Below are 24,140 nucleotides of genomic sequence, written 5' to 3'. Positions count from 1 at the left end.
TGCCCACGAGGCCGACCGCGTACCGGACACGGCAAGCGCGCGCCGAAACCATCGGGACTTTCTCGAACGAACTCGGAATCGCTATTGCGGCCCCATTCCGGAAAGCTCTCTCCGAGCCCCACGAGACTGACTGCGTAGCGGTCACAGCAAATTCCGAGGCCCAAAACCATCGCCTCGGAGGTCGACGGGAGAGGTTTTGGCCGCTCGGGGCGCAGAAAGGAGTGCAACACGAGGACTTCCCAGGGGGTCACCCATCCTAGAACCATGTCTGGTCATTGTATGTTTTATGAAGAAATTTTTAGATGATGATTTCATTATTCTCCTGCTATATATATGTTAATGACATATTTATTGTTGGCCATAATGCTGGAAAAATTGAAAAGCTTAAAAGAGAGTTTTAAGTAAGTCTTTTGGCCGCTCGGGGCGCATAATGTAGTGCAACACGAGGACTTCCCAAGGGGTAACCCATCCTAGTACTACTCTCGCCCAAGCACGCTTAACTTCGGAGTTCTGATGGGATCCGGTGCTTTAGTGCTGGTATGATCGCACTCGTTTTGTGTGCGTCGTCACTCGCCTTTGTGCACGTCGCGGACGGCGCATCGACGACAAATTCCGAGGCCCAAAACCATCGCCTCGGAGGTCGACGGGAGAGGTTTTGGCCGCTCGGGGCGCAAAAAGGAGTGCAACACGAGGACTTCCCAGGGGGTCACCCATCCAAGAACCATGTCTGGTGATTGTATGTTTTATGAAGAAATTTGTAGATGATGATTTCATTATTCTCCTGCTATATATATGTTAATGACATATTTATTGTTGGCCATAATGCTGGAAAAATTGAAAAGCTTAAAAGAGAGTTTTAAGTAAGTCTTTTGGCCGCTCGGGGCGCAAAAAGGAGTGCAACACGAGGACTTCCCAAAGCACGCTTAACTTCGGAGTTCTGATGGGATCCGGTGCTTTAGTGCTGGTATGATCGCACTCGTTTTGTGTGCGTCGTCCCTCGCCTTTGTGCACGTCGCGGACGGCGCATCGACGACCGGAGCCCCGAAACCTCTCGAACGATCTCGGAATCGCCATTGTCGGATCCCTCCGATGCCCACGAGGCCGACCGCGTACCGGACACGGCAAGCGCGCGCCGAAACCATCGGGACTTTCTCGAACGAACTCGGAATCGCTATTGCGGCCCCATTCCGGAAAGCTCTCTCCGAGCCCCACGAGACTGACTGCGTAGCGGTCACGGCAAATTCCGAGGCCCAAAACCATCGCCTCGGAGACGACGGGAGAGGTTTTGGCCGCTCGGGGCGCAAAAAGGAGTGCAACACGAGGACTTCCCAGGGGGTCACCCATCCTAGAACCATGTCTGGTCATTGTATGTTTTATGAAGAAATTTTTAGATGATGATTTCATTATTCTCCTGCTATATATATGTTAATGACATATTTATTGTTAGCCATAATGCTGGAAAAATTGAAAAGCTTAAAAGAGAGTTTTAAGTAAGTCTTTTGGCCGCTCGGGGCGCAAAAAGGAGTGCAACAAGAGGACTTCCCAGGGGGTCACCCATCCTAGTACTACTCTCGCCCAAGCAGGCTTAACTTCGGAGTTCTGATGGGATCCGGTGCTTTAGTGCTGGTATGATCGCCCTCGTTTTGTTTGCGTCGTCCCTCGCCTTTGTGCACGTCGCGGACGGCGCATCGACGACCGGAGCCCCGAAACCTCTCGAACGATCTCGGAATCGCCATTGTCGGATCCCTCCGATGCCCACGAGGGCGACCGCGTACCGGACACGGCAAGCGCGCGCCGAAACCATCGGGACTTTCTCGAACGAACTCGGAATCGCTATTGCGGCCCCATTCCGGAAAGCTCTCTCCGAGCCCCACGAGACTGACTGCGTAGCGGTCACGGCAAATTCCGAGGCCCAAAACCATCGCCTCGGAGGTCGACGGGAGAGGTTTTGGCCGCTCGGGGCGCAAAAAGGAGTGCAACACGAGGACTTCCCAGGGGGTCACCCATCCTAGAACCATGTCTGGTCATTGTATGTTTTATGAAGAAATTTTTAGATGATGATTTCATTATTCTCCTGCTATATATATGTTAATGACATATTTATTGTTGGCCATAATGCTGGAAAAATTGAAAAGCTTAAAAGAGAGTTTTAAGTAAGTCTTTTGGCCGCTCGGGGCGCAAAAAGGAGTGCAACACGAGGACTTCCCAGGGGGTCACCCATCCTAGTACTACTCTCGCCCAAGCAAGCTTAACTTCAGAGTTCTGATGGGATCCGGTGCTATAGTGCTGGTATGATCGCACTAGTTTTGTGTGCGTCGTCCCTCGCCTTTGTGCACGTCGCGGACGGCGCATCGACGACCGGAGCCCCGAAACCTCTCGAACGTTCTCGGAATCGCCATTGTCGGATCCCTCCGATGCCCACGAGGCCGACCGCGTACCGGACACGGCAAGCGCGCGCCGAAACCATCGGGACTTTCTCGAACGAACTCGGAATCGCTATTGCGGCCCCATTCCGGAAAGCTCTCTCCGAGCCCCACGAGACTGACAGCGTAGCGGTCACGGCAAATTCCGAGGCCCAAAACCATCGCCTCGGAGGTCGACGGGAGAGGTTTTGGCCGCTCGGGGCGCAAAAAGGAGTGCAACACGAGGACTTCCCAGGGGGTCACCCATCCTAGAACCATGTCTGGTCATTGTATGTTTTATGAAGAAATTTTTAGATGATGATTTCATTATTCTCCTGCTATATATATGTTAATGACATATTTATTGTTGGCCATAATGCTGGAAAAATTGAAAAGCTTAAAAGAGAGTTTTAAGTAAGTCTTTTGGCCGCTCGGGGCGCAAAAAGGAGTGCAACACGAGGACTTCCCAGGGGGTCACCCATCCTAGTACTACTCTCGCCCAAGCAAGCTTAACTTCAGAGTTCTGATGGGATCCGGTGCTATAGTGCTGGTATGATCGCACTAGTTTTGTGTGCGTCGTCCCTCGCCTTTGTGCACGTCGCGGACGGCGCATCGACGACCGGAGCCCCGAAACCTCTCGAACGTTCTCGGAATCGCCATTGTCGGATCCCTCCGATGCCCACGAGGCCGACCGCGTACCGGACACGGCAAGCGCGCGCCGAAACCATCGGGACTTTCTCGAACGAACTCGGAATCGCTATTGCGGCCCCATTCCGGAAAGCTCTCTCCGAGCCCCACGAGACTGACTGCGTAGCGGTCACGGCAAATTCCGAGGCCCAAAACCATCGCCTCGGAGGTCGACGGGAGAGGTTTTGGCCGCTCGGGGCGCAAAAAGGAGTGCAACACGAGGACTTCCCAGGGGGTCACCCATCCTAGAACCATGTCTGGTCATTGTATGTTTTATGAAGAAATTTTTAGATGATGATTTCATTATTCTCCTGCTATATATATGTTAATGACATATTTATTGTTGGCCATAATGCTGGAAAAATTGAAAAGCTTAAAAGAGAGTTTTAAGTAAGTCTTTTGGCCGCTCGGGGTGCAAAAAGGAGTGCAACACGAGGACTTCCCAGGGGGTCACCCATCCTAGTACTACTCTCGCCCAAGCAGGCTTAACTTCGGAGTTCTGATGGGATCCGGTGCTTTAGTGCTGGTATGATCGCACTCGTTTTGTGTGCGTCGTCCCTCGCCTTTGTGCACGTCGCGGACGGCGCATCGACGACCGGAGCCCCGAAACCTCTCGAACGATCTCGTAATCGCCATTGTCGGATCCCTCCAATGCCCACGAGGCCGACCGCGTACCGGACACGGCAAGCGCGCGCCGAAACCATCGGGACTTTCTCGAACGAACACGGAATCGCTATTGCGGCCCCATTCCGGAAAGCTCTCTCCGAGCCCCACGAGACTGACTGCGTAGCGGTCACGGCAAATTCCGAGGCCCAAAACCATCGCCTCGGAGGTCGACGGGAGAGGTTTTGGCCGCTCGGGGCACAGAAAGGAGTGCAACACGAGGACTTCCCAGGGGGTCACCCATCCTAGAACCATGTCTGGTCATTGTATGTTTTATGAAGAAATTTTTAGATGATGATTTCATTATTCTCCTGCTATATATATGTTAATGACATATTTATTGTTGGCCATAATGCTGGAAAAATTTAAAAGCTTAAAAGAGAGTTTTAAGTAAGTCTTTTGGCCGCTCGGGGCGCAAAAAGGAGTGCAACACGAGGACTTCCCAAGGGGTCACCCATCCTAGTACTACTCTCGCCCAAGCACGCTTAACTTCGGAGTTCTGATGGGATCCGGTGCTTTAGTGCTGGTATGATCGCACTCGTTTTGTGTGCGTCGTCCCTCGCCTTTGTGCACGTCGCGGACGGCGCATCGACGACAAATTCAGAGGCCCAAAACCATCGCCTCGGAGGTCGACGGGAGAGGTTTTGGCCGCTCGGGGCGCAAAAAGGAGTGCAACACGAGGACTTCCCAGGGGGTCACCCATCCAAGAACCATGTCTGGTCATTGTATGTTTTATGAAGAAATTTTTAGATGATGATTTCATTATTCTCCTGCTATATATATGTTAATGACATATTTATTGTTGGCCATAATGCTGGAAAAATTGAAAAGCTTAAAAGAGAGTTTTAAGTAAGTCTTTTGGCCGCTCGGGGCGCAAAAAGGAGTGCAACACGAGGACTTCCCAGGGGGTCACCCATCCTAGTACTACTCTCGCCCAAGCAGGCTTAACTTCGGAGTTCTGATGGGATCCGGTGCTTTAGTGCTGGTATGATCGCACTCGTTTTGTGTGCGTCGTCCCTCGCCTTTGTGCACGTCGCGGACGGCGCATCGACGACCGGAGCCCCGAAACCTCTCGAACGTTCTCGGAATCGCCATTGTCGGATCCCTCCGATGCCCACGAGGCCGACCGCGTACCGGACACGGCAAGCGCGCGCCGAAACCATCGGGACTTTCTCGAACGAACTCGGAATCGCTATTGCGGCCCCATTCCGGAAAGCTCTCTCCGAGCCCCACGAGACTGACTGCGTAGCGGTCACGGCAAATTCCGAGGCCCAAAACCATCGCCTCGGAGGTCGACGGGAGAGGTTTTGGCCGCTCGGGGCGCAAAAAGGAGTGCAACACGAGGACTTCCCAGGGGGTCACCCATCCTAGAACCATGTCTGGTCATTGTATGTTTTATGAAGAAATTTTTAGATGATGATTTCATTATTCTCCTGCTATATATATGTTAATGACATATTTATTGTTAGCCATAATGCTGGAAAAATTGAAAAGCTTAAAAGAGAGTTTTAAGTAAGTCTTTTGGCCGCTCGGGGCGCAAAAAGGAGTGCAACACGAGGACTTCCCAGGGGGTCACCCATCCTAGTACTACTCTCGCCCAAGCAGGCTTAACTTCGGAGTTCTGATGGGATCCGGTGCTTTAGTGCTGGTATGATCGCGCTCGTTTTGTGTGCGTCGTCCCTCGCCTTTGTGCACGTCGCGGACGGCGCATCGACGACCGGAGCCCCGAAACCTCTCGAACGATCTCGGAACCGCCATTGTCGGATCCCTCCGATGCCCACGAGGCCGACCGCGTACCGGACACGGCAAGCGCGCGCCGAAACCATCGGGACTTTCTCGAACGAACTCGGAATCGCTATTGCGGCCCCATTCCGGAAAGCTCTCTCCGAGCCCCACGAGACTGACTGCGTAGCGGTCACGGCAAATTCCGAGGCCCAAAACCATCGCCTCGGAGGTCGACGGGAGAGGTTTTGGCCGCTCGGGGCGCAAAAAGGAGTGCAACACGAGGACTTCCCAGGGGGTCACCCATCCTAGAACCATGTCTGGTCATTGTATGTTTTATGAAGAAATTTTTAGATGATGATTTCATTATTCTCCTGCTATATATATGTTAATGACATATTTATTGTTGGCCATAATGCTGGAAAAATTGAAAAGCTTAAAAGAGAGTTTTAAGTAAGTCTTTTGGCCGCTCGGGGCGCAAAAAGGAGTGCAACACGAGGACTTCCCAGGGGGTCACCCATCCTAGTACTACTCTCGCCCAAGCAAGCTTAACTTCAGAGTTCTGATGGGATCCGGTGCTATAGTGCTGGTATGATCGCACTAGTTTTGTGTGCGTCGTCCCTCGCCTATGTGCACGTCGCGGACGGCGCATCGACGACCGGAGCCCCGAAACCTCTCGAACGATCTCGGAATCGCCATTGTCGGATCCCTCCGATGCCCACGAGGCCGACCACGTACCGGACACGGCAAGCGCGCGCCGAAACCATCGGGACTTTCTCGAACGAACTCGGAATCGCTATTGCGGCCCCATTCCGGAAAGCTCTCTCCGAGCCCCACGAGACTGACTGCGTAGCGGTCACGGCAAATTCCGAGGCCCAAAACCATCGCCTCGGAGGTCGACGGGAGAGGTTTTGGCCGCTCGGGGAGCAGAAAGGAGTGCAACACGAGGACTTCCCAGGGGGTCACCCATCCTAGAACCATGTCTGGTCATTGTATGTTTTATGAAGAAATTTTTAGATGATGATTTCATTATTCTCCTGCTATATATATGTTAATGACATATTTATTGTTGGCCATAATGCTGGAAAAATTGAAAAGCTTAAAAGAGAGTTTTAAGTAAGTCTTTTGGCCGCTCGGGGCGCAAAAAGGAGTGCAACATGAGGACTTCCCAGGGGGTCACCCATCCTAGTACTACTCTCGCCCAAGCAAGCTTAACTTCGGAGTTCTGATGGGATCCGGTGCTTTAGTTCTGGTATGATCGCACTCGTTTTGTATGCGTCGTCCCTCGCCTTTGTGCACGTCGCGGACGGCGCATCGACGACAAATTCCGAGGCCGAAAACCATCGCCTCGGAGGTCGACGGGAGAGGTTTTGGCCGCTCGGGGCGCAAAAAGGAGTGCAACACGAGGACTTCCCAGGGGGTCACCCATCCAAGAACCATGTCTGGTCATTGTATGTTTTATGAAGAAATTTTTAGATGATGATTTCATTATTCTCCTGCTATATATATGTTAATGACATATTTATTGTTGGCCATAATGCTGGAAAAATTGAAAAGCTTAAAAGAGAGTTTTAAGTAAGTCTTTTGGCCGCTCGGGGCGCAAAAAGGAGTGCAACACGAGGACTTCCCAGGGGGTCACCCATCCTAGTACTACTCTCGCCCAAGCACGCTTAACTTCGGAGTTCTGATGGGATCCGGTGCTTTAGTGCTGGTATGATCGCACTCGTTTTGTGTGCGTCGTCACTCGCCTTTGTGCATGTCGCGGACGGCGCAACACGAGGACTTCCCAAGGGGTCACCCATCCTAGTACTACGCGGACGGCGCAACACGAGGACTTCCCAAGGGGTCACCCATCCTAGTACTACTCTCGCCCAAGCACGCTTAACTTCGGAGTTCTGATGGGATCCGGTGCTTTAGTGCTGGTATGATCGCACTCGTTTTGTGTGCGTCGTCACTCGCCTTTGTGCACGTCGCGGACGGCGCATCGACGACAAATTCCGAGGCCCAAAACCATCGCCTCGGAGGTCGACGGGAGAGGTTTTGGCCGCTCGGGGCGCAAAAAGGAGTGCAACACGAGGACTTCCCAGGGGGTCACCCATCCAAGAACCATGTCTGGTCATTGTATGTTTTATGAAGAAATTTGTAGATGATGATTTCATTATTCTCCTGCTATATATATGTTAATGACATATTTATTGTTGGCCATAATGCTGGAAAAATTGAAAAGCTTAAAAGAGAGTTTTAAGTAAGTCTTTTGGCCGCTCGGGGCGCAAAAAGGAGTGCAACACGAGGACTTCCCAAAGCACGCTTAACTTCGGAGTTCTGATGGGATCCGGTGCTTTAGTGCTGGTATGATCGCACTTGTTTTGTGTGCGTCGTCCCTCGCCTTTGTGCACGTCGCGGACGGCGCATCGACGACCGGAGCCCCGAAACCTCTCGAACGATCTCGGAATCGCCATTGTCGGATCCCTCCGATGCCCACGAGGCCGACCGCGTACCGGACACGGCAAGCGCGCGCCGAAACCATCGGGACTTTCTCGAACGAACTCGGAATCGCTATTGCGGCACCATTCCGGAAAGCTCTCTCCGAGCCCCACGAGACTGACTGCGTAGCGGTCACGGCAAATTCCGAGGCCCAAAACCATCGCCTCGGAGGTCGACGGGAGAGGTTTTGGCCGCTCGGGGCGCAAAAAGGAGTGCAACACGAGGACTTCCCAGGGGGTCACCCATCCTAGAACCATGTCTGGTCATTGTATGTTTTATGAAGAAATTTTTAGATGATGATTTCATTATTCTCCTGCTATATATATGTTAATGACATATTTATTGTTAGCCATAATGCTGGAAAAATTGAAAAGCTTAAAAGAGAGTTTTAAGTAAGTCTTTTGGCCGCTCGGGGCGCAAAAAGGAGTGCAACACGAGGACTTCCCAGGGGGTCACCCATCCTAGTACTACTCTCGCCCAAGCAGGCTTAACTTCGGAGTTCTGATGGGATCCGGTGCTTTAGTGCTGGTATGATCGCCCTCGTTTTGTTTGCGTCGTCCCTCGCCTTTGTGCACGTCGCGGACGGCGCATCGACGACCGGAGCCCCGAAACCTCTCGAACGATCTCGGAATCGCCATTGTCGGATCCCTCCGATGCCCACGAGGGCGACCGCGTACCGGACACGGCAAGCGCGCGCCGAAACCATCGGGACTTTCTCGAACGAACTCGGAATCGCTATTGCGGCCCCATTCCGGAAAGCTCTTTCCGAGCCCCACGAGACTGACTGCGTAGCGGTCACGGCAAATTCCGAGGCCCAAAACCATCGCCTCGGAGGTCGACGGGAGAGGTTTTGGCCGCTCGGGGCGCAAAAAGGAGTGCAACACGAGGACTTCCCAGGGGGTCACCCATCCTAGAACCATGTCTGGTCATTGTATGTTTTATGAAGAAATTTTTAGATGATGATTTCATTATTCTCCTGCTATATATATGTTAATGACATATTTATTGTTGGCCATAATGCTGGAAAAATTGAAAAGCTTAAAAGAGAGTTTTAAGTAAGTCTTTTGGCCGCTCGGGGCGCAAAAAGGAGTGCAACACGAGGACTTCCCAGGGGGTCACCCATCCTAGTACTACTCTCGCCCAAGCAAGCTTAACTTCAGAGTTCTGATGGGATCCGGTGCTATAGTGCTGGTATGATCGCACTAGTTTTGTGTGCGTCGTCCCTCACCTATGTGCACGTCGCGGACGGCGCATCGACGACCGGAGCCCCGAAACCTCTCGAACGATCTCGGAATCGCCATTGTCGGATCCCTCCGATGCCCACGAGGCCGACCACGTACCGGACACGGCAAGCGCGCGCCGAAACCATCGGGACTTTCTCGAACGAACTCGGAATCGCTATTGCGGCCCCATTCCGGAAAGCTCTCTCCGAGCCCCACGAGACTGACTGCGTAGCGGTCACGGCAAATTCCGAGGCCCAAAACCATCGCCTCGGAGGTCGACGGGAGAGGTTTTGGCCGCTCGGGGCGCAAAAAGGAGTGCAACACGAGGACTTCCCAGGGGGTCACCCATCCTAGAACCATGTCTGGTCATTGTATGTTTTATGAAGAAATTTTTAGATGATGATTTCATTATTCTCCTGCTATATATATGTTAATGACATATTTATTGTTGGCCATAATGCTGGAAAAATTGAAAAGCTTAAAAGAGAGTTTTAAGTAAGTCTTTTGGCCGCTCGGGGCGCAAAAAGGAGTGCAACACGAGGACTTCCCAGGGGGTCACCCATCCTAGTACTACTCTCGCCCAAGCAGGCTTAACTTCGGAGTTCTGATGGGATCCGGTGCTTTAGTGCTGGTATGATCGCACTCGTTTTGTGTGCGTCGTCCCTCGCCTTTGTGCACGTCGCGGACGGCGCATCGACGACCGGAGCCCCGAAACCTCTCGAACGATCTCGGAATCGCCATTGTCGGATCCCTCCGATGCCCACGAGGCCGACCGCGTACCGGACACGGCAAGCGCGCGCCGAAACCATCGGGACTTTCTCGAACGAACTCGGAATCGCTATTGCGGCCCCATTCTGGAAAGCTCTCTCCGAGCCCCACGAGACTGACTGCGTAGCGGTCACGGCAAATTCCGAGGCCCAAAACCATCGCCTCGGAGGTCGACGGGAGAGGTTTTGGCCGCTCGGGGCGCAAAAAGGAGTGCAACACGAGGACTTCCCAGGGGGTCACCCATCCTAGAACCATGTCTGGTCATTGTATGTTTTATGAAGAAATTTTTAGATGATGATTTCATTATTCTCCTGCTATATATATGTTAATGACATATTTATTGTTAGCCATAATGCTGGAAAAATTGAAAAGCTTAAAAGAGAGTTTTAAGTAAGTCTTTTGGCCGCTCGGGGCGCAAAAAGGAGTGCAACAAGAGGACTTCCCAGGGGGTCACCCATCCTAGTACTACTCTCGCCCAAGCACGCTTAACTTCGGAGTTCTGATGGGATCCGGTGCTTTAGTGCTGGTATGATCGCGCTCGTTTTGTGTGCGTCGTCCCTCGCCTTTGTGCACGTCGCGGACGGCGCATCGACGACCGGAGCCCCGAAACCTCTCGAACGATCTCGGAACCGCCATTGTCGGATCCCTCCGATGCCCACGAGGCCGACCGCGTACCGGAAACGGCAAGCGCGCGCCGAAACCATCGGGACTTTCTCGAACGAACTCGGAATCGCTATTGCGGCCCCATTCCGGAAAGCTCTCTCCGAGCCCCACGAGACTGACTGCGTAGCGGTCACGGCAAATTCCGAGGCCCAAAACCATCGCCTCGGAGGTCGACGGGAGAGGTTTTGGCCGCTCGGGGCGCAAAAAGGAGTGCAACACGAGGACTTCCCAGGGGGTCACCCATCCTAGAACCATGTCTGGTCATTGTATGTTTTATGAAGAAATTTTTAGATGATGATTTCATTATTCTCCTGCTATATATATGTTAATGACATATTTATTGTTGGCCATAATGCTGGAAAAATTGAAAAGCTTAAAAGAGAGTTTTAAGTAAGTCTTTTGGCCGCTCGGGGCGCAAAAAGGAGTGCAACACGAGGACTTCCAAGGGGGTCACCCATCCTAGTACTACTCTCACCCAAGCAGGCTTAACTTCGGAGTTCTGATGGGATCCGGTGCTTTAGTGCTGGTATGATCGCACTCGTTTTGTGTGCGTCGTCCCTCGCCTTTGTGCACGTCGCGGACGGCGCATCGACGACCGGAGCCCCGAAACCTCTCGAACGATCTCGGAATCGCCATTGTCGGATCCCTCCGATGCCCACGAGGCCGACCGCGTACCGGACACGGCAAGCGCGCGCCGAAACCATCGGGACTTTCTCGAACGAACTCGGAATCGCTATTGCGGCCCCATTCCGGAAAGCTCTCTCCGAGCCCCACGAGACTGACTGCGTAGCGGTCACGGCAAATTCCGAGGCCCAAAACCATCGCCTCGGAGGTCGACGGGAGAGGTTTTGGCCGCTCGGGGCGCAAAAAGGAGTGCAACACGAGGACTTCCCAGGGGGTCACCCATCCGAGAACCATGTCTGGTCATTGTATGTTTTATGAAGAAATTTTTAGATGATGATTTCATTATTCTCCTGCTATATATATGTTAATGACATATTTATTGTTGGCCATAATGCTGGAAAAATTGAAAAGCTTAAACGAGAGTTTTAAGTAAGTCTTTTGGCCGCTCGGGGCGCAAAAAGGAGTGCAACACGAGGACTTCCCAGGGGGTCACCCATCCTAGTACTACTCTCGCCCAAGCAAGCTTAACTTCAGAGTTCTGATGGGATCCGGTGCTATAGTGCTGGTATGATCGCACTAGTTTTGTGTGCGTCGTCCCTCGCCTATGTGCACGTCGCGGACGGCGCATCGACGACCGGAGCCCCGAAACCTCTCGAACGATCTCGGAATCGCCATTGTCGGATCCCTCCGATGCCCACGAGGCCGACCACGTACCGGACACGGCAAGCGCGCGCCGAAACCATCGGGACTTTCTCGAACGAACTCGGAATCGCTATTGCGGCCCCATTCCGGAAAGCTCTCTCCGAGCCCCACGAGACTGACTGCGTAGCGGTCACGGCAAATTCCGAGGCCCAAAACCATCGCCTCGGAGGTCGACGGGAGAGGTTTTGGCCGCTCGGGGAGCAGAAAGGAGTGCAACACGAGGACTTCCCAGGGGGTCACCCATCCTAGAACCATGTCTGGTCATTGTATGTTTTATGAAGAAATTTTTAGATGATGATTTCATTATTCTCCTGCTATATATATGTTAATGACATATTTATTGTTGGCCATAATGCTGGAAAAATTGAAAAGCTTAAAAGAGAGTTTTAAGTAAGTCTTTTGGCCGCTCGGGGCGCAAAAAGGAGTGCAACATGAGGACTTCCCAAGGGGTCACCCATCCTAGTACTACTCTCGCCCAAGCAAGCTTAACTTCGGAGTTCTGATGGGATCCGGTGCTTTAGTGCTGGTATGATCGCACTCGTTTTGTATGCGTCGTCCCTCGCCTTTGTGCACGTCGCGGACGGCGCATCGACGACAAATTCCGAGGCCGAAAACCATCGCCTCGGAGGTCGACGGGAGAGGTTTTGGCCGCTCGGGGCGCAAAAAGGAGTGCAACACGAGGACTTCCCAGGGGGTCACCCATCCAAGAACCATGTCTGGTCATTGTATGTTTTATGAAGAAATTTTTAGATGATGATTTCATTATTCTCCTGCTATATATATGTTAATGACATATTTATTGTTGGCCATAATGCTGGAAAAATTGAAAAGCTTAAAAGAGAGTTTTAAGTAAGTCTTTTGGCCGCTCGGGGCGCAAAAAGGAGTGCAACACGAGGACTTCCCAGGGGGTCACCCATCCTAGTACTACTCTCGCCCAAGCACGCTTAACTTCAGAGTTCTGATGGGATCCGGTGCTTTTGTGCTGGTATGATCGCACTCGTTTTGTTTGCGTCGTCCCTCGCCTTTGTGCACGTCGCGGACGGCGCATCGACGACCGGAGCCCCGAAACCTCTCGAACGATCTCGGAATCGCCATTGTCGGATCCCTCCGATGCCCACGAGGCCGACCGCGTACCGGACACGGCAAGCGCGCGCCGAAACCATCGGGACTTTCTCGAACGAACTCGGAATCGCTATTGCGGCCCCATTCCGGAAAGCTCTCTCCGAGCCCCACGAGACTGACTGCGTAGCGGTCACGGCAAATTCTGAGGCCCAAAACCATCGCCTCGGAGGTCGACGGGAGAGGTTTTGGCCGCTCGGGGCGCAAAAAGGAGTGCAACACGAGGACTTCCCAGGGGGTCACCCATCCTAGAACCATGTCTGGTCATTGTATGTTTTATGAAGAAATTTTTAGATGATGATTTCATTATTCTCCTGCTATATATATGTTAATGACATATTTATTGTTGGCCATAATGCTGGAAAAATTGAAAAGCTTAAAAGAGAGTTTTAAGTAAGTCTTTTGGCCGCTCGGGGCGCAAAAAAGAGTGCAACACGAGGACTTCCAAGGGGGTCACCCATCCTAGTACTACTCTCGCCTAAGAACGCTTAACTTCGGAGTTCTGATGGGATCCGGTGCTTTAGTGCTGGTATGATCGCACTCGTTTTGTGTGCGTCGTCCCTCGCCTTTGTGCACGTCGCGGACGGCGCATCGACGACCGGAGCCCCGAAACCTCTCGAACGATCTCGTAATCGCCATTGTCGGATCCCTCCGATGCCCACGAGGCCGACCGCGTACCGGACACGGCAAGCGCGCGCCGAAACCATCGGGACTTTCTCGAACGAACTCGGAATCGCTATTGCGGCCCCATTCCGGAAAGCTCTCTCCGAGCCCCACGAGACTGACTGCGTAGCGGTCACTGCAAATTCCGAGGCCCAAAACCATCGCCTCGGAGGTCGACGGGAGAGGTTTTGGCCGCTCGGGGCGCAAAAAGGAGTGCAACACGAGGACTTCCCAGGGGGTCACCCATCCTAGAACCATGTCTGGTCATTGTATGTTTTATGAAGAAATTTTTAGATGATGATTTCATTATTCTCCTGCTATATATATGTTAATGACATATTTATTGTTGGCCATAATGCTGGAAAAATTGAAAAGCTTAAAAGAGAGTTTTAAGTAAGTCTTTTGGCCGCTCGGGGCGCAAAAAAGAGTGCAACACGAGGACTTCCAAGGGGGTCACCCATCCTAGTACTACTCTCGCCTAAGAACGCTTAACTTCGGAGTTCTGATGGGATCCGGTGCTTTAGTGCTGGTATGATCGCACTCATTTTGTGTGAGTCGTCCCTCGCCTTTGTGCACGTCGCGGACGGCGCATCGACGACCGGAGCCCCGAAACCTCTCGAACGATCTCGGAATCGCCATTGTCGGATCCCTCCGATGCCCACGAGGCCGACCACGTACCGGACACGGCAAGCGCGCGCCGAAACCATCGGGACTTTCTCGAACGAACTCGGAATCGCTATTGCGGCCCCATTCCGGAAAGCTCTCTCCGAGCCCCACGAGACTGACTGCGTAGCGGTCACGGCAAATTCCGAGGCCCAAAACCATCGCCTCGGAGGTCGACGGGAGAGGTTTTGGCCGCTCGGGGCGCAGAAAGGAGTGCAACACGAGGACTTCCCAGGGGGTCACCCATCCTAGAACCATGTCTGGTCATTGTATGTTTTATGAAGAAATTTTTAGATGATGATTTCATTATTCTCCTGCTATATATATGTTAATGACATATTTATTGTTGGCCATAATGCTGGAAAAATTGAAAAGCTTAAAAGAGAGTTTTAAGTAAGTCTTTTGGCCGCTCGGGGCGCAAAAAGGAGTGCAACACGAGGACTTCCAAGGGGGTCACCCATCCTAGTACTACTCTCGCCCAAGCAGGCTTAACTTCGGAGTTCTGATGGGATCCGGTGCTTTAGTGCTGGTATGATCGCACTCGTTTTGTGTGCGTCGTCCCTCGCCTTTGTGCACGTCGCGGACGGCGCATCGACGACCGGAGCCCCGAAACCTCTCGAACGATCTCGGAATCGCCATTGTCGGATCCCTCCGATGCCCACGAGGCCGACCGCGTACCGGACACGGCAAGCGCGCGCCGAAACCATCGGGACTTTCTCGAACGAACTCGGAATCGCTATTGCGGCCCCATTCCGGAAAGCTCTCTCCGAGCCCCACGAGACTGACTGCGTAGCGGTCACGGCAAATTCCGAGGCCCAAAACCATCGCCTCGGAGGTCGACGGGAGAGGTTTTGGCCGCTCGGGGCGCAAAAAGGAGTGCAACACGAGGACTTCCCAGGGGGTCACCCATCCTAGAACCATGTCTGGTCATTGTATGTTTTATGAAGAAATTTTTAGATGATGATTTCATTATTCTCCTGCTATATATATGTTAATGACATATTTATTGTTGGCCATAATGCTGGAAAAATTGAAAAGCTTAAAAGAGAGTTTTAAGTAAGTCTTTTGGCCGCTCGGGGCGCAAAAAGGAGTGCAACACGAGGACTTCCCAGGGGGTCACCCATCCTAGTACTACTCTCGCCCAAGCAAGCTTAACTTTAGAGTTCTGATGGGATCCGGTGCTATAGTGCTGGTATGATCGGACTAGTTTTGTGTGCGTCGTCCCTCGCCTATGTGCAAGTCGCGGACGGCGCATCGACGACCGGAGCCCCGAAACCTCTCGAACGATCTCGGAATCGCCATTGTCGGATCCCTCCGATGCCCACGAGGCCGACCACGTACCGGACACGGCAAGCGCGCGCCGAAACCATCGGGACTTTCTCGAACGAACTCGGAATCGCTATTGCGGCCCCATTCCGGAAAGCTCTCTCCGAGCCCCACGAGACTGACTGCGTAGCGGTCACGGCAAATTCCGAGGCCCAAAACCATCGCCTCGGAGGTCGACGGGAGAGGTTTTGGCCGCTCGGGGCGCAAAAAGGAGTGCAACACGAGGACTTCCCAGGGGGTCACCCATCCTAGAACCATGTCTGGTCATTGTATGTTTTATGAAGAAATTTTTAGATGATGATTTCATTATTCTCCTGCTATATATATGTTAATGACATATTTATTGTTGGCCATAATGCTGGAAAAATTGAAAAGCTTAAAAGAGAGTTTTAAGTAAGTCTTTTGGCCGCTCGGGGCGCAAAAAGGAGTGCAACACGAGGACTTCCCAGGGGGTCACCCATCCTATTACTACTCTCGCCCAAGCACGCTTAACTTCGGAGTTCTGATGGGATCCGGTGCTTTAGTGCTGGTATGATCGCAATGGTTTTGTGTGCGTCGTCCCTCGCCTTTGTGCACGTCGCGGACGGCGCATCGACGACCGGAGCCCCGAAACCTCTCGAACGATCTCGGAATCGCCATTGTCGGATCCCTCCGATGCCCACGAGGCCGACCGCGTACCGGACACGGCAAGCGCGCGCCGAAACCATCGGGACTTTCTCGAACGAACTCGGAATCGCTATTGCGGCCCCATTCCGGAAAGCTCTCTCCGAGCCCCACGAGACTGACTGCGTAGCGGTCACGGCAAATTCCGAGGCCCAAAACCATCGCCTCGGAGGTCGACGGGAGAGGTTTTGGCCGCTCGGGGCGCAAAAAGGAGTGCAACACGAGGACTTCCCAGGGGGTCACCCATCCTAGAACCATGTCTGGTCATTGTATGTTTTATGAAGAAATTTTTAGATGATGATTTCATTATTCTCCTGCTATATATATGTTAATGACATATTTATTGTTAGCCATAATGCTGGAAAAATTGAAAAGCTTAAAAGAGAGTTTTAAGTAAGTCTTTTGGCCGCTCGGGGCGCAAAAAGGAGTGCAACACGAGGACTTCCCAGGGGGTCAACCATCCTAGTACTACTCTCGCCCAAGCACGCTTAACTTCGGAGTTCTGATGGGATCCGGTGCTTTAGTGCTGGTATGATCGCGCTCGTTTTGTGTGCGTCGTCCCTCGCCTTTGTGCACGTCGCGGACGGCGCATCGACGACCGGAGCCCCGAAACCTCTCGAACGATCTCGGAACCGCCATTGTCGGATCCCTCCGATGCCCACGAGGCCGACCGCGTACCGGAAACGGCAAGCGCGCGCCGAAACCATCGGGACTTTCTCGAACGAACTCGGAATCGCTATTGCGGCCCCATTCCGGAAAGCTCTCTCCGAGCCCCACGAGACTGACTGCGTAGCGGTCACGGCAAATTCCGAGGCCCAAAACCATCGCCTCGGAGGTCGACGGGAGAGGTTTTGGCCGCTCGGGGCGCAAAAAGGAGTGCAACACGAGGACTTCCCAGGGGGTCACCCATCCTAGAACCTTGTCTGGTCATTGTATGTTTTATGAAGAAATTTTTAGATGATGATTTCATTATTCTCCTGCTATATATATGTTAATGACATATTTATTGTTGGCCATAATGCTGGAAAAATTGAAAAGCTTAAAAGAGAGTTTTAAGTAAGTCTTTTGGCCGCTCGGGGCGCAAAAAGGAGTGCAACACGAGGACTTCCCAGGGGGTCACCCATCCTAGTACTACTCTCGCCCAAGCAGGCTTAACTTCGGAGTTCTGATGGGATCCGGTGCTTTAGTGCTGGTATGATCGCACTCGTTTTGTGTGCGTCGTCCCTCGCCTTTGTGCACGTCGCGGACGGCGCATCGACGACCGGAGCCCCGAAACCTCTCGAACGATCTCGGAATCGCCATTGTCGGATCCCTCCGATGCCCACGAGGCCGACCGCGTACCGGACACGGCAAGCGCGCGCCGAAACCATCGGGACTTTCTCGAACGAACTCGGAATCGCTATTGCGGCCCCATTCCGGAAAGCTCTCTCCGAGCCCCACGAGACTGACTGCGTAGCGGTCACGGCAAATTCCGAGGCCCAAAACCATCGCCTCGGAGGTCGACGGGAGAGGTTTTGGCCGCTCGGGGCGCAAAAAGGAGTGCAACACGAGGACTTCCCAGGGGGTCACCCATCCTAGAACCATGTCTGGTCATTGTATGTTTTATGAAGAAATTTTTAGATGATGATTTCATTATTCTCCTGCTATATATATGTTAATGACATATTTATTGTTAGCCATAATGCTGGAAAAATTGAAAAGCTTAAAAGAGAGTTTTAAGTAAGTCTTTTGGCCGCTCGGGGCGCAAAAAGGAGTGCAACACGAGGACTTCCCAGGGGGTCACCCATCCTAGTACTACTCTCGCCCAAGCACGCTTAACTTCGGAGTTCTGATGGGATCCGGTGCTTTAGTCCTGGTATGATCGCGCTCGTTTTGTGTGCGTCGTCCCTCGCCTTTGTGCACGTCGCGGACGGCGCATCGACGACCGGAGCCCCGAAACCTCTCGAACGATCTCGGAACCGCCATTGTCGGATCCCTCCGATGCCCACGAGGCCGACCGCGTACCGGAAACGGCAAGCGCGCGCCGAAACCATCGGGACTTTCTCGAACGAACTCGGAATCGCTATTGCGGCCCCATTCCGGAAAGCTCTCTCCGAGCCCCACGAGACTGACTGCGTAGCGGTCACGGCAAATTCCGAGGCCCAAAACCATCGCCTCGGAGGTCGACGGGAGAGGTTTTGGCCGCTCGGGGCGCAAAAAGGAGTGCAACACGAGGACTTCCCAGGGGGTCACCCATCCTAGAACCATGTCTGGTCATTGTATGTTTTATGAAGAAATTTTTAGATGATGATTTCATTATTCTCCTGCTATATATATGTTAATGACATATTTATTGTTGGCCATAATGCTGGAAAAATTGAAAAGCTTAAAAGAGAGTTTTAAGTAAGTCTTTTGGCCGCTCGGGGCGCAAAAAGGAGTGCAACACGAGGACTTCCAAGGGGGTCACCCATCCTAGTACTACTCTCACCCAAGCAGGCTTAACTTCGGAGTTCTGATGGGATCCGGTGCTTTAGTGCTGGTATGATCGCACTCGTTTTGTGTGCGTCGTCCCTCGCCTTTGTGCACGTCGCGGACGGCGCATCGACGACCGGAGCCCCGAAACCTCTCGAACGATCTCGGAATCGCCATTGTCGGATCCCTCCGATGCCCACGAGGCCGACCGCGTACCGGACACGGCAAGCGCGCGCCGAAACCATCGGGACTTTCTCGAACGAACTCGGAATCGCTATTGCGGCCCCATTCCGGAAAGCTCTCTCCGAGCCCCACGAGACTGACTGCGTAGCGGTCACGGCAAATTCCGAGGCCCAAAACCATCGCCTCGGAGGTCGACGGGAGAGGTTTTGGCCGCTCGGGGCGCAAAAAGGAGTGCAACACGAGGACTTCCCAGGGGGTCACCCATCCTAGAACCATGTCTGGTCATTGTATGTTTTATGAAGAAATTTTTAGATGATGATTTCATTATTCTCCTGCTATATATATGTTAATGACATATTTATTGTTGGCCATAATGCTGGAAAAATTGAAAAGCTTAAAAGAGAGTTTTAAGTAAGTCTTTTGGCCGCTCGGGGCGCAAAAAGGAGTGCAACACGAGGACTTCCCAGGGGGTCACCCATCCTAGTACTACTCTCGCCCAAGCAAGCTTAACTTCAGAGTTCTGATGGGATCCGGTGCTATAGTGATGGTATGATCGCACTAGTTTTGTGTGCGTCGTCCCTCGCCTATGTGCACGTCGCGGACGGCGCATCGACGACCGGAGCCCCGAAACCTCTCGAACGATCTCGGAATCGCCATTGTCGGATCCCTCCGATGCCCACGAGGCCGACCACGTACCGGACACGGCAAGCGCGCGCCGAAACCATCGGGACTTTCTCGAACGAACTCGGAATCGCTATTGCGGCCCCATTCCGGAAAGCTCTCTCCGAGCCCCACAAGACTGACTACGTAGCGGTCACGGCAAATTCCGAGGCCCAAAACCATCGCCTCGGAGGTCGACGGGAGAGGTTTTGGCCGCTCGGGGAGCAGAAAGGAGTGCAACACGAGGACTTCCCAGGGGGTCACCCATCCTAGAACCATGTCTGGTCATTGTATGTTTTATGAAGAAATTTTTAGATGATGATTTCATTATTCTCCTGCTATATATATGTTAATGACATATTTATTGTTGGCCATAATGCTGGAAAAATTGAAAAGCTTAAAAGAGAGTTTTAAGTAAGTCTTTTGGCCGCTCGGGGCGCAAAAAGGAGTGCAACATGAGGACTTCCCAGGGGGTCACCCATCCTAGTACTACTCTCGCCCAAGCAAGCTTAACTTCGGAGTTCTGATGGGATCCGGTGCTTTAGTGCTGGTATGATCGCACTCGTTTTGTATGCGTCGTCCCTCGCCTTTGTGCACGTCGCGGACGGCGCATCGACGACAAATTTCGAGGCCGAAAACCATCGCCTCGGAGGTCGACGGGAGAGGTTTTGGCCGCTCGGGGCGCAAAAAGGAGTGCAACACGAGGACTTCCCAGGGGGTCACCCATCCAAGAACCATGTCTGGTCATTGTATGTTTTATGAAGAAATTTTTAGATGATGATTTCATTATTCTCCTGCTATATATATGTTAATGACATATTTATTGTTGGCCATAATGCTGGAAAAATTGAAAAGCTTAAAAGAGAGTTTTAAGTAAGTCTTTTGGCCGCTCGGGGCGCAAAAAGGAGTGCAACACGAGGACTTCCCAGGGGGTCACCCATCCTAGTACTACTCTCGCCCAAGCATGCTTAACTTCAGAGTTCTGATGCGATCCGGTGCTTTTGTGCTGGAATGATCGCACTCGTTTTGTTTGCGTCGTCCCTCGCCTTTGTGCACGTCGCGGACGGCGCATCGACGACCGGAGCCCCGAAACCTCTCGAACGATCTCGGAATCGCCATTGTCGGATCCCTCCGATGCCCACGAGGCCGACCGCGTACCGGACACGGCAAGCGCGCGCCGAAACCATCGGGACTTTCTCGAACGAACTCGGAATCGCTATTGCGGCCCCATTCCGGAAAGCTCTCTCCGAGCCCCACGAGACTGACTGCGTAGCGGTCACGGCAAATTCCGAGGCCCAAAACCATCGCCTCGGAGGTCGACGGGAGAGGTTTTGGCCGCTCGGGGCGCAAAAAGGAGTGCAACACGAGGACTTCCCAGGGGGTCACCCATCCTAGAACCATGTCTGGTCATTGTATGTTTTATGAAGAAATTTTTAGATGATGATTTCATTATTCTCCTGCTATATATATGTTAATGACATATTTATTGTTGGCCATAATGCTGGAAAAATTGAAAAGCTTAAAAGAGAGTTTTAAGTAAGTCTTTTGGCCGCTCGGGGCGCAAAAAGGAGTGCAACACGAGGACTTCCCAGGGGGTCACCCATCCTAGTACTACTCTCGCCCAAGCAAGCTTAACTTCAGAGTTCTGATGGGATCCGGTGCTATAGTGCTGGTATGATCGCACTAGTTTTGTGTGCGTCGTCCCTCGCCTATGTGCACGTCGCGGACGGCGCATCGACGACCGGAGCCCCGAAACCTCTCGAACGATCTCGGAATCGCCATTGTCGGATCCCTCCGATGCCCACGAGGCCGACCACGTACCGGACACGGCAAGCGCGCGCCGAAACCATCGGGACTTTCTCGAACGAACTCGGAATCGCTATTGCGGCCCCATTCCGGAAAGCTCTCTCCGAGCCCCACGAGACTGACTGCGTAGCGGTCACGGCAAATTCCGAGGCCCAAAACCATCGCCTCGGAGGTCGACGGGAGAGGTTTTGGCCGCTCGGGGAGCAGAAAGGAGTGCAACACGAGGACTTCCCAGGGGGTCACCCATCCTAGAACCATGTCTGGTCATTGTATGTTTTATGAAGAAATTTTTAGATGATGATTTCATTATTCTCCTGCTATATATATGTTAATGACATATTTATTGTTGGCCATAATGCTGGAAAAATTGAAAAGCTTAAAAGAGAGTTTTAAGTAAGTCTTTTGGCCGCTCGGGGCGCAAAAAGGAGTGCAACATGAGGACTTCCCAGGGGGTCACCCATCCTAGTACTACTCTCGCCCAAGCAAGCTTAACTTCGGAGTTCTGATGGGATCCGGTGCTTTAGTGCTGGTATGATCGCACTCGTTTTGTATGCGTCGTCCCTCGCCTTTGTGCACGTCGCGGACGGCGCATCGACGACAAATTCCGAGGCCGAAAACCATCGCCTCGGAGGTCGACGGGAGAGGTTTTGGCCGCTCGGGGCGCAAAAAGGAGTGCAACACGAGGACTTCCCAGGGGGTCACCCATCCAAGAACCATGTCTGGTCATTGTATGTTTTATGAAGAAATTTTTAGATGATGATTTCATTATTCTCCTGCTATATATATGTTAATGACATATTTATTGTTGGCCATAATGCTGGAAAAATTGAAAAGCTTAAAAGAGAGTTTTAAGTAAGTCTTTTGGCCGCTCGGGGCGCAAAAAGGAGTGCAACACGAGGACTTCCCAGGGGGTCACCCATCCTAGTACTACTCTCGCCCAAGCACGCTTAACTTCGGAGTTCTGATGGGATCCGGTGCTTTTGTGCTGGAATGATCGCACTCGTTTTGTTTGTGTCGTCCCTCGCCTTTGTGCACGTCGCGGACGGCGCATCGACGACCGGAGCCCCGAAACCTCTCGAACGATCTCGGAATCGCCATTGTCGGATCCCTCCGATGCCCACGAGGCCGACCGCGTACCGGACACGGCAAGCGCGCGCCGAAACCATCGGGACTTTCTCGAACGAACTCGGAATCGCTATTGCGGCCCCATTCCGGAAAGCTCTCTCCGAGCCCCACGAGACTGACTGCGTAGCGGTCACGGCAAATTCCGAGGCCCAAAACCATCGCCTCGGAGGTCGACGGGAGAGGTTTTGGCCGCTCGGGGCGCAAAAAGGAGTGCAACACGAGGACTTCCCAGGGGGTCACCCATCCTAGAACCATGTCTGGTCATTGTATGTTTTATGAAGAAATTTTTAGATGATGATTTCATTATTCTCCTGCTATATATATGTTAATGACATATTTATTGTTGGCCATAATGCTGGAAAAATTGAAAAGCTTAAAAGAGAGTTTTAAGTAAGTCTTTTGGCCGCTCGGGGCGCAAAAAGGAGTGCAACACGAGGACTTCCCAGGGGGTCACCCATCCTAGTACTACTCTCGCCCAAGCAAGCTTAACTTCAGAGTTCTGATGGGATCCGGTGCTATAGTGCTGGTATGATCGCACTAGTTTTGTGTGCGTCGTCCCTCGCCTATGTGCACGTCGCGGACGGCGCATCGACGACCGGAGCCCCGAAACCTCTCGAACGATCTCGGAATCGCCATTGTCGGATCCCTCCGATGCCCACGAGGCCGACCACGTACCGGACACGGCAAGCGCGCGCCGAAACCATCGGGACTTTCTCGAACGAACTCGGAATCGCTATTGCGGCCCCATTCCGGAAAGCTCTCTCCGAGCCCCACGAGACTGACTGCGTAGCGGTCACGGCAAATTCCGAGGCCCAAAACCATCGCCTCGGAGGTCGACGGGAGAGGTTTTGGCCGCTCGGGGCGCAAAAAGGAGTGCAACACGAGGACTTCCCAGGGGGTCACCCATCCTAGAACCATGTCTGGTCATTGTATGTTTTATGAAGAAATTTTTAGATGATGATTTCATTATTCTCCTGCTATATATATGTTAATGACATATTTATTGTTGGCCATAATGCTGGAAAAATTGAAAAGCTTAAAAGAGAGTTTTAAGTAAGTCTTTTGGCCGCTCGGGGCGCAAAAAGGAGTGCAACACGAGGACTTCCCAGGGGGTCACCCATCCTAGTACTACTCCAGCCCAAGCACGCTTAACTTCGGAGTTCTGATGGAGTCCGGTGCTTTAGTGCTGGTATGATCACAATCGTTTTGTTTGCGTCGTCCCTCGCCTTTGTGCACGTCGCGGACGGCGCATCGACGACCGGAGCCCCGAAACCTCTCGAACGATCTCGGAATCGCCATTGTCGGATCCCTCCGATGCCCACGAGGCCGACCGCGTACCGGACACGGCAAGCGCGCGCCGAAACCATCGGGACTTTCTCGAACGAACTCGGAATCGCTATTGCGGCCCCATTCCGGAAAGCTCTCTCCGAGCCCCACGAGACTGACTGCGTAGCGGTCACGGCAAATTCCGAGGCCCAAAACCATCGCCTCGGAGGTCGACGGGAGAGGTTTTGGCCGCTCGGGGCGCAAAAAGGAGTGCAAC

The 24,140-nt window shown here is 52.6% G+C and overlaps 37 non-coding genes across 37 annotated transcripts; all 37 read right to left on the bottom strand.

Moving 5' to 3' along the window:
* Positions 1–432: 432 nt before the first annotated feature.
* Positions 433–551, bottom strand: LOC135592077 (5S ribosomal RNA). Its single transcript, XR_010478843.1, has one exon. It is a non-coding gene; the product is annotated as a 5S ribosomal RNA (ribosomal RNA).
* Positions 552–1,521: 970 nt separating this feature from the next.
* Positions 1,522–1,640, bottom strand: LOC135590255 (5S ribosomal RNA). The gene has a single exon (XR_010477661.1). It is a non-coding gene; the product is annotated as a 5S ribosomal RNA (ribosomal RNA).
* Positions 1,641–2,184: 544 nt separating this feature from the next.
* LOC135589865 (5S ribosomal RNA) lies at positions 2,185–2,303 on the bottom strand. Its single transcript, XR_010477272.1, has one exon. It is a non-coding gene; the product is annotated as a 5S ribosomal RNA (ribosomal RNA).
* Positions 2,304–2,847: 544 nt separating this feature from the next.
* LOC135589864 (5S ribosomal RNA) lies at positions 2,848–2,966 on the bottom strand. Its single transcript, XR_010477271.1, has one exon. It is a non-coding gene; the product is annotated as a 5S ribosomal RNA (ribosomal RNA).
* Positions 2,967–3,510: 544 nt separating this feature from the next.
* LOC135591128 (5S ribosomal RNA) lies at positions 3,511–3,629 on the bottom strand. Its single transcript, XR_010478436.1, has one exon. It is a non-coding gene; the product is annotated as a 5S ribosomal RNA (ribosomal RNA).
* A 544-nt stretch (positions 3,630–4,173) lies between these two features.
* Positions 4,174–4,292, bottom strand: LOC135592039 (5S ribosomal RNA). Its single transcript, XR_010478804.1, has one exon. It is a non-coding gene; the product is annotated as a 5S ribosomal RNA (ribosomal RNA).
* Positions 4,293–4,632: 340 nt separating this feature from the next.
* Positions 4,633–4,751, bottom strand: LOC135591116 (5S ribosomal RNA). Its single transcript, XR_010478434.1, has one exon. It is a non-coding gene; the product is annotated as a 5S ribosomal RNA (ribosomal RNA).
* A 544-nt stretch (positions 4,752–5,295) lies between these two features.
* On the bottom strand, positions 5,296–5,414 carry LOC135589501 (5S ribosomal RNA). Its single transcript, XR_010476909.1, has one exon. It is a non-coding gene; the product is annotated as a 5S ribosomal RNA (ribosomal RNA).
* A 544-nt stretch (positions 5,415–5,958) lies between these two features.
* LOC135589863 (5S ribosomal RNA) lies at positions 5,959–6,077 on the bottom strand. Its single transcript, XR_010477270.1, has one exon. It is a non-coding gene; the product is annotated as a 5S ribosomal RNA (ribosomal RNA).
* Positions 6,078–6,621: 544 nt separating this feature from the next.
* On the bottom strand, positions 6,622–6,740 carry LOC135590179 (5S ribosomal RNA). Its single transcript, XR_010477585.1, has one exon. It is a non-coding gene; the product is annotated as a 5S ribosomal RNA (ribosomal RNA).
* Positions 6,741–7,080: 340 nt separating this feature from the next.
* LOC135589261 (5S ribosomal RNA) lies at positions 7,081–7,199 on the bottom strand. Its single transcript, XR_010476669.1, has one exon. It is a non-coding gene; the product is annotated as a 5S ribosomal RNA (ribosomal RNA).
* Positions 7,200–7,291: 92 nt separating this feature from the next.
* On the bottom strand, positions 7,292–7,410 carry LOC135589691 (5S ribosomal RNA). Its single transcript, XR_010477097.1, has one exon. It is a non-coding gene; the product is annotated as a 5S ribosomal RNA (ribosomal RNA).
* Positions 7,411–8,381: 971 nt separating this feature from the next.
* On the bottom strand, positions 8,382–8,500 carry LOC135589434 (5S ribosomal RNA). The gene has a single exon (XR_010476842.1). It is a non-coding gene; the product is annotated as a 5S ribosomal RNA (ribosomal RNA).
* A 544-nt stretch (positions 8,501–9,044) lies between these two features.
* Positions 9,045–9,163, bottom strand: LOC135589862 (5S ribosomal RNA). Its single transcript, XR_010477269.1, has one exon. It is a non-coding gene; the product is annotated as a 5S ribosomal RNA (ribosomal RNA).
* Positions 9,164–9,707: 544 nt separating this feature from the next.
* Positions 9,708–9,826, bottom strand: LOC135591104 (5S ribosomal RNA). The gene has a single exon (XR_010478432.1). It is a non-coding gene; the product is annotated as a 5S ribosomal RNA (ribosomal RNA).
* A 544-nt stretch (positions 9,827–10,370) lies between these two features.
* Positions 10,371–10,489, bottom strand: LOC135589641 (5S ribosomal RNA). The gene has a single exon (XR_010477048.1). It is a non-coding gene; the product is annotated as a 5S ribosomal RNA (ribosomal RNA).
* Positions 10,490–11,033: 544 nt separating this feature from the next.
* LOC135589851 (5S ribosomal RNA) lies at positions 11,034–11,152 on the bottom strand. Its single transcript, XR_010477258.1, has one exon. It is a non-coding gene; the product is annotated as a 5S ribosomal RNA (ribosomal RNA).
* A 544-nt stretch (positions 11,153–11,696) lies between these two features.
* Positions 11,697–11,815, bottom strand: LOC135589861 (5S ribosomal RNA). Its single transcript, XR_010477268.1, has one exon. It is a non-coding gene; the product is annotated as a 5S ribosomal RNA (ribosomal RNA).
* Positions 11,816–12,359: 544 nt separating this feature from the next.
* On the bottom strand, positions 12,360–12,478 carry LOC135589746 (5S ribosomal RNA). The gene has a single exon (XR_010477152.1). It is a non-coding gene; the product is annotated as a 5S ribosomal RNA (ribosomal RNA).
* A 340-nt stretch (positions 12,479–12,818) lies between these two features.
* On the bottom strand, positions 12,819–12,937 carry LOC135590123 (5S ribosomal RNA). Its single transcript, XR_010477529.1, has one exon. It is a non-coding gene; the product is annotated as a 5S ribosomal RNA (ribosomal RNA).
* A 544-nt stretch (positions 12,938–13,481) lies between these two features.
* On the bottom strand, positions 13,482–13,600 carry LOC135589996 (5S ribosomal RNA). Its single transcript, XR_010477403.1, has one exon. It is a non-coding gene; the product is annotated as a 5S ribosomal RNA (ribosomal RNA).
* Positions 13,601–14,144: 544 nt separating this feature from the next.
* Positions 14,145–14,263, bottom strand: LOC135589995 (5S ribosomal RNA). The gene has a single exon (XR_010477402.1). It is a non-coding gene; the product is annotated as a 5S ribosomal RNA (ribosomal RNA).
* A 544-nt stretch (positions 14,264–14,807) lies between these two features.
* On the bottom strand, positions 14,808–14,926 carry LOC135589358 (5S ribosomal RNA). Its single transcript, XR_010476767.1, has one exon. It is a non-coding gene; the product is annotated as a 5S ribosomal RNA (ribosomal RNA).
* A 544-nt stretch (positions 14,927–15,470) lies between these two features.
* LOC135590761 (5S ribosomal RNA) lies at positions 15,471–15,589 on the bottom strand. Its single transcript, XR_010478167.1, has one exon. It is a non-coding gene; the product is annotated as a 5S ribosomal RNA (ribosomal RNA).
* A 544-nt stretch (positions 15,590–16,133) lies between these two features.
* Positions 16,134–16,252, bottom strand: LOC135589926 (5S ribosomal RNA). The gene has a single exon (XR_010477332.1). It is a non-coding gene; the product is annotated as a 5S ribosomal RNA (ribosomal RNA).
* Positions 16,253–16,796: 544 nt separating this feature from the next.
* LOC135592091 (5S ribosomal RNA) lies at positions 16,797–16,915 on the bottom strand. The gene has a single exon (XR_010478857.1). It is a non-coding gene; the product is annotated as a 5S ribosomal RNA (ribosomal RNA).
* A 544-nt stretch (positions 16,916–17,459) lies between these two features.
* LOC135591092 (5S ribosomal RNA) lies at positions 17,460–17,578 on the bottom strand. Its single transcript, XR_010478430.1, has one exon. It is a non-coding gene; the product is annotated as a 5S ribosomal RNA (ribosomal RNA).
* Positions 17,579–18,122: 544 nt separating this feature from the next.
* On the bottom strand, positions 18,123–18,241 carry LOC135589281 (5S ribosomal RNA). The gene has a single exon (XR_010476690.1). It is a non-coding gene; the product is annotated as a 5S ribosomal RNA (ribosomal RNA).
* A 544-nt stretch (positions 18,242–18,785) lies between these two features.
* On the bottom strand, positions 18,786–18,904 carry LOC135589850 (5S ribosomal RNA). Its single transcript, XR_010477257.1, has one exon. It is a non-coding gene; the product is annotated as a 5S ribosomal RNA (ribosomal RNA).
* Positions 18,905–19,448: 544 nt separating this feature from the next.
* On the bottom strand, positions 19,449–19,567 carry LOC135590508 (5S ribosomal RNA). Its single transcript, XR_010477915.1, has one exon. It is a non-coding gene; the product is annotated as a 5S ribosomal RNA (ribosomal RNA).
* Positions 19,568–20,111: 544 nt separating this feature from the next.
* Positions 20,112–20,230, bottom strand: LOC135589649 (5S ribosomal RNA). Its single transcript, XR_010477055.1, has one exon. It is a non-coding gene; the product is annotated as a 5S ribosomal RNA (ribosomal RNA).
* Positions 20,231–20,570: 340 nt separating this feature from the next.
* Positions 20,571–20,689, bottom strand: LOC135590275 (5S ribosomal RNA). Its single transcript, XR_010477681.1, has one exon. It is a non-coding gene; the product is annotated as a 5S ribosomal RNA (ribosomal RNA).
* A 544-nt stretch (positions 20,690–21,233) lies between these two features.
* Positions 21,234–21,352, bottom strand: LOC135589860 (5S ribosomal RNA). Its single transcript, XR_010477266.1, has one exon. It is a non-coding gene; the product is annotated as a 5S ribosomal RNA (ribosomal RNA).
* A 544-nt stretch (positions 21,353–21,896) lies between these two features.
* On the bottom strand, positions 21,897–22,015 carry LOC135589648 (5S ribosomal RNA). Its single transcript, XR_010477054.1, has one exon. It is a non-coding gene; the product is annotated as a 5S ribosomal RNA (ribosomal RNA).
* A 340-nt stretch (positions 22,016–22,355) lies between these two features.
* On the bottom strand, positions 22,356–22,474 carry LOC135589964 (5S ribosomal RNA). The gene has a single exon (XR_010477371.1). It is a non-coding gene; the product is annotated as a 5S ribosomal RNA (ribosomal RNA).
* A 544-nt stretch (positions 22,475–23,018) lies between these two features.
* On the bottom strand, positions 23,019–23,137 carry LOC135589859 (5S ribosomal RNA). The gene has a single exon (XR_010477265.1). It is a non-coding gene; the product is annotated as a 5S ribosomal RNA (ribosomal RNA).
* A 544-nt stretch (positions 23,138–23,681) lies between these two features.
* Positions 23,682–23,800, bottom strand: LOC135590443 (5S ribosomal RNA). Its single transcript, XR_010477850.1, has one exon. It is a non-coding gene; the product is annotated as a 5S ribosomal RNA (ribosomal RNA).
* Between the last annotated feature and the right edge of the window lie 340 nt (positions 23,801–24,140).

Source organism: Musa acuminata, chromosome BXJ1-8 (assembly GCF_036884655.1).
Source record: "Musa acuminata AAA Group cultivar baxijiao chromosome BXJ1-8, Cavendish_Baxijiao_AAA, whole genome shotgun sequence".
Lineage (NCBI taxonomy): Eukaryota > Viridiplantae > Streptophyta > Magnoliopsida > Zingiberales > Musaceae > Musa > Musa acuminata.
The sequence above is the reverse complement of the archived record's forward strand: the minus strand, read 5'-3'. Positions and strand labels throughout refer to the sequence as shown.